We start from the raw sequence: 12086 nt of genomic DNA on the forward strand, positions 1-12086 counted from the left end.
CTGATCTTTTTTTCAGGCAACTGTTAACAGAGGGGGGAATGAATAACGTGTGCAGAAATATAGTGGCTGGACTCACTAAAGCTCCTTTCTCTGAAATTATAGACAGATGTAATAAAGCAGATTATGAAGCTGTTACTGCAGAGGCAATGGCCTCAGCTTTAGCTCAGGGAATCACACAGGGGATGGACTTGAAGATAGAAGGAAAGAAATGTTTTAACTGTGGCAGAAAAGGACATTTCCAAGCCCAATGCCACAAACAGCCAATAGGGGGCGGGAAATCCTTTTGCTTTGCTTGTGGCAAGATAGGCCACGGGGCAAAAATTTGTAGGACCAGGAAGAGAAATAATACTGAGGTCCAGGGAAACTCTTGAGGAGATCCCACGAGGACCCCAAACACATATTAGACAGATCAGGGACTTATCCAGAGACGAGCTATAGAATCCAAAGAGAATTATCAGGCCTTAATGAGAAATATGTACAGTATTTGGTGAATGCAGTTGAGGGTTTTAACATTAACCCATGGACTACTGCACGTGTTGAGGTACAACCTAAGGCTGGAGATAGATTAGTAACTGGACTTTCAGACTATGCACCTGTAATTGTACATACTATGATATTAAAATGTATGGAACCATTTATCTTGGTTACCAATCCCCACCCATATCCTGTGAATTTAAAGGGAGATCAGCCAATTGCCAAAGCATTCCCATTACATTCTTTTGGTGAGGTGAATTTTACTCAAATGATTGGGCAAGAAAAATCCATGTGTACTATTTATATAGAAAATAGGCCATTCTTAGGAATGATTGACACAGGGGCTGATATATCTGTTATAACAAAAATTGATTGGCCTCCTGAATGGCCGCTTCAAACTCAAACAGTAACAGTTAATGGAGTGGGCGGCATGTAGCATGCTTCCCAGTCTAGAAGAATACTTCATTGGGAGTTTGAAAATCAGAAAGGTGTTTTTAGGCCTCTTGTCATAGCAGGGCTCAGAACCTCCTTATGGGGGAGAGAATTATTGAAAACCCTTCGGACAACACTACATATTGAGGAAAATTAATAGGGACCACTGAGAAAATCCTGGCAGTGCCACCCTTAAGATGGAAACATGACTGTCCAATATGGGTGGATCAATGGTCCCTTTCAAATGAAAAACTCACTGCCTTAAGATCCATCATTATGGAACAGGAGAAATTGGGTCATATTGAGCCTTCCTTTAGTGCTTATAACTCACCAGTTTTTGTAATTAGGAAAAAGAATAAAGCATAGTGCATGTTAATTGATTTGAGAGCTGTGAATGCCACCATGCAACCCATGGGAGCTTTACAACCAGGCCTCCCATCTCCTAATATGGTTCCTAAAGAATACCATATGATGGTTATTGATATAAAGGATTGCTTTTACTCTATTCCCTTGCATCCCACAGACAGAGAGAAGTTTGCCTTTTTTGTTTCACCCGTTAATTTACAAGCTCCTGCCACTAGATGGCAATGGAAAGTATTACCACAAGGAATAGCTAACAGTCCTACCCTTTGTCAATGGTATGTAGACAGGGTTCTTGCCCCAGTTAGAAATTTATATCCGAATGTTTATATGTTCCATTATATGGATGATATACTGGTGGACACTAAGGAAGAGTCACAGTTGCGAAATATTGTTCAACACATTATTCAAATAGTGGCTCAGCAGAACCTTGTGGTGGCACCACAAAAAATACAAACTAAGCCTCCATTTCTTTATCTTGGGCACATTCTCCAAGACCTTACTGTGTCTAAAGTGCCTCCTAAGGTGGATGAGAGTAAATATAAAACTCTTCATGACTTTCAACAGTTGGTGGGAACTTTACAATGGCTGAGATCCACCCATCTGATCCCTCCTTCTGTTATGCACCCCTTTTATGATATTTTGAAAGGCCCTTCTGCCCTGACATCACCACGGTCATGGTTTGCAGAGACTCGTGCAGCATTACAATCTGTTCCCTTGCTGTGCAAATGTCCTACCTCTAGCATTGATCCTTCACAGCCTTTGATGCTGTCAGCATTTGTTGATAAGCCTTTTTTTGCTGCACTGCACCCAGGTGAGCACCCTATAGAATGGCTGTACCCTACCAGACCTTCACATATTCTAATCGATAGGATTGAGGAACTTGGTTCCTTCTTGTGGCAATGTTGCCAATGAGCCATACTTATCTCAGGACGGCCTCCTCAATTGGCTCATGGTATACCAGAACAACAAGAACTTGCTATTGCCTAGGATAACTTAATATGGGCAGTTCTGTTACAGCTTTGTCTCTTAACAACTTTGCATACTTCTTGGCTGCTTAGACAGTTGTACAAAAGATTAAAAATAAGTATTGCCGCTGGATCTCTTTCCTCAGAGCCAGTATAAGGCCCTAATGTTTTTACTGATGCTACTGAAGATCACAGGGCCACTAAAAACAGGGAGGATACTCAAGAGACATATGTCCTTGACACCTCCTATGATTCTACACAAAAGAATGAGTTATATGCCATCATACATGCCATGCAATGATATAAAGAGGCATCACAGACAGTCTTTATGCCTGTCAAGCCGTCCAACAGCTACCACATGCATATATAGATGACAGGCACTCCACCATCACTGATATTCATCAGGCTTAAGAAGCTTTAAACAGCAGAGCCATGCCTCTTTTTATAATGCATGTTAGGTCTCAAACTGATGGCACTGGTCCCATATTTGAGGGCAATAGGATAGCTGATGCCCTCCTTTATACTTTGTGTGGCCTACACTATGATTCTCCTGCCCATAAGGCACACACTTCATTTCATTTATCTGCCCGCTCACTGCGGGGGTTGTATGGCATCTCTAAAGTAGATGCTACTGCTACTGTTCGTCATTGCACTACTTGTGCTCCTTTTCATCCTGGTACAAGTAGAAATACTGCATCAAACCCTCCTGGTGAGTCACCCAATGCTTTCTGGCAAATGGATGTAACTCATGTGACTCCATGTAACCGTGGATACACACTCTCAATTTCTCATGGCTTCACTCCAATCAGGAGAAGCATGTTAGGTATATAATCAGCCATCTTTATCATTGCTTCTCCACTGCAGGAGTTCCATGTGCACTTAAGACAGATAATGGACCATCTTCTGCTTTTAGATCCTTTTGTACTGAATTTGGCATTGCCCGTTCCATTGGCATCCCCTATAATTCTATGAGACAAACCATTGTTGAATGGGCTAATGATACTCTCAAGATGCTTCTGTCTAAGCAAGAAAATGGAGTATTGGGGTTTACAAGGCCCTCCACCCGACTGACATAGGCCCACTTAGATGCGGTGATATATACATATATTTACAATTTTCACATTCTTTGGATCTTACCCCAGCAATGCACTTCTGGCACATGCAGAAAGCGCAGCTAACTAACAGACTGGCTATCAAGAACAAGAACCCTTTCTCCAAAGTAATGTGGAAGGGCTTAGATGGCATTTGAAAAGGCCCGGGTTGGGTCAAGGTTTGGGGTCCCGGGTATGCTCTTATTATTCCAGATGCAGACACAGCAGTAGAAGAGTGGATACCTACCAGAAACATCCGTGACTTGGGGATCCAAGAAGAGAAGGACCAGACAACAGTCCAGAGGGACCAGCCAGATGTCAGCAGTCCTCCAGATGCTGATGACAGCAATGTCCCTCCTGACCGTGACACCAGAGACAGCAGGCACAGCTCCAGTCTAGCAGCTGAAATGGACTGTCTTGGGTGATATGCAATATAAACAGATTGTAAATGGACAATAGGCCTGCTTGCTTCTCCCATGGCTACTCGCCACCTATATGGTAGCCTGGGGAGAGGCTTTGCCCTATGCTATTTAAAGACTATGCTTTTAAATTAGTGGGTGAAAAACCAACACTCCCACCTGTTAATGTTATTGAGACAATGTTACAGGACATGACTTTGCTTATGTGCACCTTTGTGTTTTGCACCTTTATCTGTGATTTCTTTCAAAAGATGCATACAAGTGCAATAGAATCTTGACAAGTGTCATGTATGCAACTGCATTAGAATGGTGATAAGCTAAAATTGTAATCTAGAATTGTGACAAGTGTCATGTAAGTGCACTAGAATTGTGTCAAACTAGAATTGTGTCAAACTAGAATTGTGACAATTGTACTAGAATTGTGAGAATTGTGACATCCTATCTCATTGACATCCTTCCTCTTTGGTATCTTCTCTCCTTGGGCATGACTCTAGTGAGTGGGTTAATTGGTCTGCTGCTTCCTGCCTATTTGAGCATGATAGTGGGTGCTTTCATTGGTCAAAGCAAACTATAGCTGATGCCAAGTAGCTTGATATGAGATGAGCAGTCTCCACTTTGAAAGAAAGGGGATTTGTGAGGGTACATTAGAAAGGTCAGGCAAGCACTATTGAGATGTAGTATTTTCATCAATGGCTTGTGCCTGTGACCTCATAGACCCCAATATAAGCTCGGAGCAGGAAGCACTTTCTTTTTCCACCTGGAGCTTGGCTTGGGGAGAGGCACTAGGAGTGCAGGAGGTCATAGAGTGAGGTGTAGACCATGTGAATAAAATCTAAGCTTGTTTGCCAAAACTCTCGGGTGCTCTGTTGTGCTCAAACTGTGTCCATATGAGATAGCAACCAGAGGACCTCTGAGGACCTCAAAACCAAGGTAAGATTGATATTGTATTTACCAGAGATCCCTCTGATCAGGCCTAGGAATCAGGCTAGATTAGCAGTGGTTGAGTGCGAGAAAGGCCTCAACAGAAGGTCTTTTGCAGATGGACTTTGGTAGCTCCCTTGCTACCAGGACCTTCTGTCCATTGAAAACTGCATCTTCAGTGCAAAACTCCATTTTCCATAGATCTGCCACTATAGAAATCAGTCTCTTGGTAAACTGATTTCTATCTAACAATAAACTTTCATTTTGCACTAATATTTTGGGAATGAGTTAATTCTTTTACTCCTAGAACTTGTGGCCGATTTAAGGGGGATTCTCAACAACCCTCTTATAGCTACTAACTTCTAGACCACTCAAACAGCATCAATTACATGAACTGATGCTAAGTGAAATGAGAAGAATCAAGAGAACATTGTACACAGCAACAAGCTTATGTGATGATCAACTGCGATGAACTTGGCTCTTTACAACAATGAGGTGATTTTGTAAGGATTCTTACAAGGTGCTAAGTCACTGGAATTGATAGAGACAATAATTATCTAATTTAGCATGGCACTTAACAATTCTCTAGTTCATGTTAAACATATTAAAGTATATCCTAGATACAATCTATGTGTGCACATCCATACAGTTCTCTTGTTGCACAAGAAAAATATGGATTCAGAAAGTAAAAATAACCTGGGAAGAAAAACAAAAATGCAAGTAGTCTGTTAGAATTCTTACAAGGTGCTAAATCAGTGGAATTGATAGAGACAATGGTTGTTTAGCAGGGTGCTTAACAGTTCTCTAGATGTACTTAGTACTTATTAATGAGTTCCACAAGATTCACATCTTTAAGAGAGCATATATAAAGAGGAACCCACTAAAAGACAAGCTCACAAAGACACAAGCCCACTCTTGGAGGATACAGATTCATTCCATTTTCCACTCCTATGCTGGCTGGAGAGATTCAGAGGGAGCTAAAGGTAGAAGATGGGAGAGGCAAAGGATTAGCAGCAGCAGCTCTTGGAACCAAGGAAAGAGATAGGCCTCTAAGAAAGCTAACCAGGCCCAAGGAAAGAGACAATACTTGAAAGAGAAAATAAAGGATTTGGATTTTAACTCATGACTGCATTTGGGGTGATTAAACTGAACTGAAATGAAGGCTGCCTCCAGAAGCCCCCCAAGAAATCTGCTCCCAGAGAACATTACATTTTAGAGAAGAATATTACATGAGAGGACTTTGGGGAATGAATATGAATCACAACATATTTTCACCTTTTTTTATTTGCTTGCTTGTTTCTTTTCTAATTTTTGCCCTTTTGATCTTTTTCTTGTGCAGCATGATAAATATGGAAGTATGTATAGAAGAATTGCACATATTTAAAAAAAAACAGATATTCGAAGTTTGGGAGAAGGAACAAAAATTTGGGTCACATTGGGAAAAGGTAGCAGTATATGAGCTTATGAAAATGAACAATAGGGGATAAAGCTCTAAAATACCTTGAATGAGAGGCAATAAATTTATGACAACAGATTCAAATAAATTTAATAAAATGCAAAGAATAACAATAGTGAGATGTCTAAGCAGAAAAATGGGCTGTTATATAAATTCAACATAAATCACTCCAATTCTTTTCCTATCTCTATTAGTATCTAATAGTATCTCTATTCCTACTATTAGTCCCATTTTTTTTTTTTTAACAATTTTGAAGCTTTTCATGTTTCTCTAAAATTTCAGACCTAAAAAAAGTGATGTCAAATTCAAATGGAAAGCCAGGCCACTAAATTGTCTATGAGGATTCTTGTAGGTCACATACTGACTTAGAAAACCACATTGTCTATGTTCTGTTGTATTTTTATTTATTTTGTAAACTATTTCTCAATTACATTTTAATATAGTTCAGGCCCTAGTTGGGAGTTGCATTTAACACCTGAACAACTATTTAGTTCTCCCTTCTCATTCTGAAGACAAGGAAATGGAGACAGAGTAGTTTTTTGCCCAGTTAACATAGGTCTCGTTTTTTAAATTTACTTTCACAGAAAGTTAGGCAGCTGAAGTCTATTTCATCCTGAGCTAAATATTAAATATTTTGCATAAAATCCATTCCTTTTGATTTCTGCAGGAATATAAAGCAGTACAGCACAATTAAAGAGTAAGCACTGGCTCTTTTCAGAGGAGGCCCTGTTTTCGAGGGCTGATGCTCCATCCACTTCGCCACCTAGCTGCCCCTCCTCAGTGTCACCTACAAAATTAAGAGATTGGATTAGAATGCTCTCCTCTTTGAGAAGTCAATGTTTTGAGGGTTGTGGTCCTTGTAAGAAACTAATCCTTTCAGATTGATTTACTCCTTTTTGATTCTCAACCCCTCCTATCTGATGCATTATCAATTCAAGAAGCTAGGATCTTTGATTCACAAATCCTGGTCAAAAGCACCCCTTTGAATTCCAATAGAGTTGGGCTCTTGCAGCTCCTATCAGATCTGAGCCAACTTGGGCTGTCCCAGCCCCCATTCTAATGATCTGTTCAGGTTTCCCAACCCCACCAAGCAAATTCTAACCCTACCTGAAACCCAGGGAGTAGCCAACTTGGGACTCCAATCACAGGTCCTTTTAGCTAAATCTCTCATTATAAAAGAGCCAAGCTGGAGTCCTCTCTTTGTAGAGGGTCGAAACATGTGTGCACCATGGACTCGCTGCCCACTGGAATCCTGTTTCCGATGCCCTCTTATCTCTACCTTCACCTATTTCCTTAACTAGACTTTAACCTTACTTCCAAATCTCATAATTAACCTCTTTTGTCAATCAAGGTTTTGGGGTCTGTAAATTCCTTTACAGGAGACTCTTGCGCCGCTACTAAACCTCATTTAACTCTGTACCCTCGCGTCGAATCCATAGAAATTGCAGAGGAGCTCTATTTGACTCCCCAAACCTGCCACTAGACCTCAATTAAGCCCTTTCATTTAGATACCCCAAATCTAGACTTCATCATTTGGTTCCTGGCCAAAATCCCTGAAACCTAGACATAATTTGGCGACCAAACGGAACCTCAACCTTTTCAGGGCACTTACAACCAATCTGGGTTTTGAGCTGTTTGTGCAATATTTTTCTGGGAAGAATATCTGAGTTCCTTCTTTCTTCTCACCCTATCTCTAAAGGTAGTGGGCACCCAGACCGGGTCTGGGCTGCAGGCAGTATTTTCCTAGGAGAGTATTTGCATTTCAGGCAAAAAGACCTCTTTTTGTCATACTCTATTTTTAGAGATAGCAGGACCAGGAAATCGGACCTCTTGGCGAGATAAAAGACTTTTTCTTTCCCTATTCTGTAGTGGACACCCACGCCACCTGATCAGGCGTGGGTCGTTGTTAGAGCTCTACTTCTGCACAATTCCTTCTTGGGGGATGCCCTATACGAATTGCTGTGGATTGACAAAAGGCCTCCTTTTCTCCTTTTGTCTCACTCTTTTGTCTCTACAGACATCTAGACAAAAGAGATGCTGCAAGAATTTGGGAAAAGTAAAAGCTTTTTTACCTGTCCACAATCTAGATAAACACCTCTGCCTCTAAAATCCTTTCTCAAGCAGATGTGTGACTTGAGGAAACTCCCTCTGTCCAACCCCTCCAGAGACAAAGGTCCTTCCTTTGCCTCTCAAGGCATTTCTAATCTTTTTTTTTTTTTTCTCTCACCAGAAAACCCTGCATTCAGGCAGGAACTCCAAGACAAGAGAGGAAGTGTCTCTTTTAACACCCCATTCCAGACCAAGGGAACACTCTCTTTGATTTGTTCTGGGGAGATAACTGGAGAAACTTAAGAGGAGCTGTGTTTGGATCCTTTTCCCACTCCACCGTTAAAAATGCTTAAATGCAATGGAGTCTCTAATGATTAGACTGTAGCCACGAGGAGAAAGGTCACTGAATTGGGATGAGCTTGGAGATATCTCTAGCCACCCCTGCTATTCCCTGGACAAGGGTGGGGCCGTCTCCTTCAGGTCTTGCTCTCCCAGGAAGATTTGGGGGCTTAGATGAGCTATCCCACCCTCAATTTCCTGTGTGGAATTACCAGAGGAGCCCTAGATATCGGGAAGCACCACACGGGGTTAAGATAGCATCTCTTTCTCCCCCACCCTCGCTCTGGCCTTTCCTCCCCCTTCCCATGGAGTGGGCAATCACAGAACTCAAGGCCTTTTTTCAGACCTCTCCCATATGGCTTGGCAACCTGCCATTTAAATGTTCCTATCCTGTCCCCTTCTTGGGGCACTATACAATGGGGAGATTGGGGACTCAATCTTTATCTTCTCAAATCTTGGGAAAAGTTTCCCATCAACTTTTAAAACAGAACTTTGCCAGCAATCTGGACAAACAGGCCACACCCCTCCCAGAGCTTTTTGCCTCTTAAGAGCCACAGCTTCCAGCTCTCAAGAAGCATGCCTGTTCCATACATTTTAAAACGGGACTCGGTTTCCCTGATCTGGTCATCCTGCCTTAAAGCAATGCCTCCCCTCACAGCCTTTTAACTGCAGAAGCTTCAAAATTAGGGTTTTACATGCTCACAAAGCTGTCTACAAAAACAGGGGATTCCAAACTGCTCTCGGTTTTTTCCCCTAGCCTCAGGGCAACTTTTCTCAGCTGCTCATGGAGAGATAACTTAGCTAAACCAGGTTATGGCTCCGTCTCTCTCATTTTCCTACCTAACCTTACAGGTGGGAACTCTTTCCGCTCCTAATTTTCTCAGTCCCAAGACCTTTTGCTCTTAGCACACTCTGTCCTATTTTTTCTGGATTGGCATTCTATGCCCCTTGCCAACAATTAGAGATTTCTTTTCTAGGATCCAACCCTGGCCAGGTTGCAGCTTCAAGAAAGACCTTTAGAATGATGGCTGGGGAATAAAATTCCAAATCAAAGCAAATTAAATTGTTAAGAAACTGAAGCTATTTTCAAAACTCCTTAACTTCAATTCGGTGAACACCTTTAAGGAAAGAGATCCGTCTTTCCTGTTGTCTTTTTCTTAAGCTCTCTAGACTTCTTCTCTGTTCTATACTTAGTCCCTGACAAATTCTCCCTTGGCTCTGTTGTGTCACAGTTCTACCTCAGTTTCTCTGGCACTACAGCTCAAGGAGTCCAGAGGCTACAAAAAATGAATACAGTCTAGAGTTAGGCAAAGAGCTATAGAATGGAGAACACACCCATTCCTACCACCTCTCCTTCACAATCCTATTTTTTCACTGAGGTAAACCCAGCACATCACCTTTCTATAGTGGGGGACAGTTCAAATTCCCCGGGGGGGATCACTGGTGGAACTGTTCGGGAGAGCCTAGTCCTGGTCGTTGGTCATTGGTGGCCCTCCCATGAAGCAAGGCTCGGTTTTGGAGTTGTCTGGGCACCGGGGACGCCTGGGCAGACAAATTCCGGCATGTCAACAAAGTTTCTTTGTCTCACCTTCCTAGAAATGTCTAGAAAGATTGCTATAGAAAAGGTAAAGTTTGGGGCCATTAGACCTCAATTAAACCCTAATTTCATTTAGGTACCCCAAATCTAGACCTCATCAAGAGGGTCAGTTCTAGCCCTGGTTCTTATTTTATAGATTGAATCTTGGCAGCTACGGCACTCTCAATAATCCTGTTACTTTCTCTCACTCATGGACTTCATCAGAACAAAAGGGCCTTTTACCTCTTTTTTCCATGCATACTTTAATCACTGGGATTTTCCCATGCATATCTCACCAGATTGTCCATATGTATGCAAAATCTCCACTGGGATCAGATTTTCCTGCTCAGTGCAATTCGTTTTTTTCTTGCTTCCCTTTCTTTACATAATCTCTCTTCTCACTCTGCCAGACTCCTTTTAGGAGAATGTCCTGGGACATAAATAAATGCTCTTGCCTGGAGCCGATTTGAGCCTGAATTCTTTCAGACATCACAGTATCTGCCGCTTATCCCAACACTATTACATACCAAAATCTTTTCTTCCTAAATCTTCAAGCGTACTTACAAAGACAGGTCCTATAGGTTGCAAGTGGATGAAAGGTACTTTCTGAATAGAATGGAGATGAACAAGAATCCCTGACCAAGCCCTGAATGATTCCCTATTCCTGGGTGTGCCTGGAGGATAAGATGTGAGGAAGAGTAAATGTCTAATCACCAGACTTTTTAGGGGAAAAAAAAAAAAAAAAAAAAAAAAAGGAATGAAATAATTTTATTCTGCATATTTGCCATCACTTTCTTATGTTCAGATAATCAACAAAACAACAAATAAATCCCATTTATAGTTCTGCCGTTTCTTGAAGCGTAAATGCTCACAAAGAAAATTCAAACATCAATTCTGGTTCTGGTTGGCTTCCGGAACACCTCACCTGATTTTTTTTTTCTTCCCAAACATGTAATTTTCCTCGCTAAAGATGATCATTAAAGTCCCTATTGGATTTTCAATTTTATTCTAATATCATTTTAAGGCATTTGGGAACCCCGGGTCAGCCTTGAGTTGCAATCCTAACACTGCCCCCAAAGCAGAGCGACGCATTCCATTTGAAATAAGAAAACAAATGCCTCCAGATCGGGAAGAATGATTTTTCTTATTATAAATCTGTATTTATAAAAAAAGCAGTCTTTTCCACACTATTCCCTATGCATATCGCCTTACCCTCCGCACCAGCTGTGTCAGAAAATGTCTTACCCCGGCATCACCTTTTCAGACCTAATTTCCATCGTCATTACTAAAATTCACATTTAAAAACGTGACCCAGGTAGCTCGCTCTTCCTCCTCTGTCACATACATACATACATACATACACACATGGGCCCTGTGGATGAGAGGAGCCCGAGACCTGGAACCCTAACCCCTGGGTACGAGCCCCGGCTCCACCAGGCGGATGACCCTTGTGACTATGGACAGGCCTCCCTTCCCGGAAGAGACTGTAAGATTCCTTGCAGCCCCCTTTTTAGGTCTCAGTTCTACGACCCAGGAGGCGCTCACACTGGCGCGGTCAGCCTAGCCCCAGCGCTGGACCCGCGGCCCTCTTCTAAAGGACGCGGCTTCCAAGGCCCTGTATACGTCTCCGCGCAAAAATAACGAGAAAGGGCGGGGCCCCCGACGCATCCTCCCGGCAGCCCCGCGGGTCGCAGTTAACGCAAATGAGGGGAAAAGCACTAAAAATAATCCCCAAGACAATCCTAACATTTGCTAGTTTCCGGCCTCTCCACATCCGCCTCATTGCGGGCAGACAAAAACTCCACCCTTGTTCCCACGCCCCTCCCTCCCCAAAGCAAGGCGCGAGCGCGCCATAACCGTCGCCCCTCCCCGAATGCGTTCTCGCGCAGAGTCCGGGACTTGGGGCGGGACCTCCTGACTACAGACCACTAAACACCTCTTCCTTTTCAGACCAGCGCGCTGGGGTTAACCAATCCGCTCTAGGTTTCCGCCCCGGTCCGA

The sequence above is a fragment of the Sarcophilus harrisii genome, chromosome 5 (genome assembly GCF_902635505.1).
Source record: "Sarcophilus harrisii chromosome 5, mSarHar1.11, whole genome shotgun sequence".
Taxonomy (NCBI): Eukaryota; Metazoa; Chordata; class Mammalia; order Dasyuromorphia; family Dasyuridae; genus Sarcophilus; species Sarcophilus harrisii.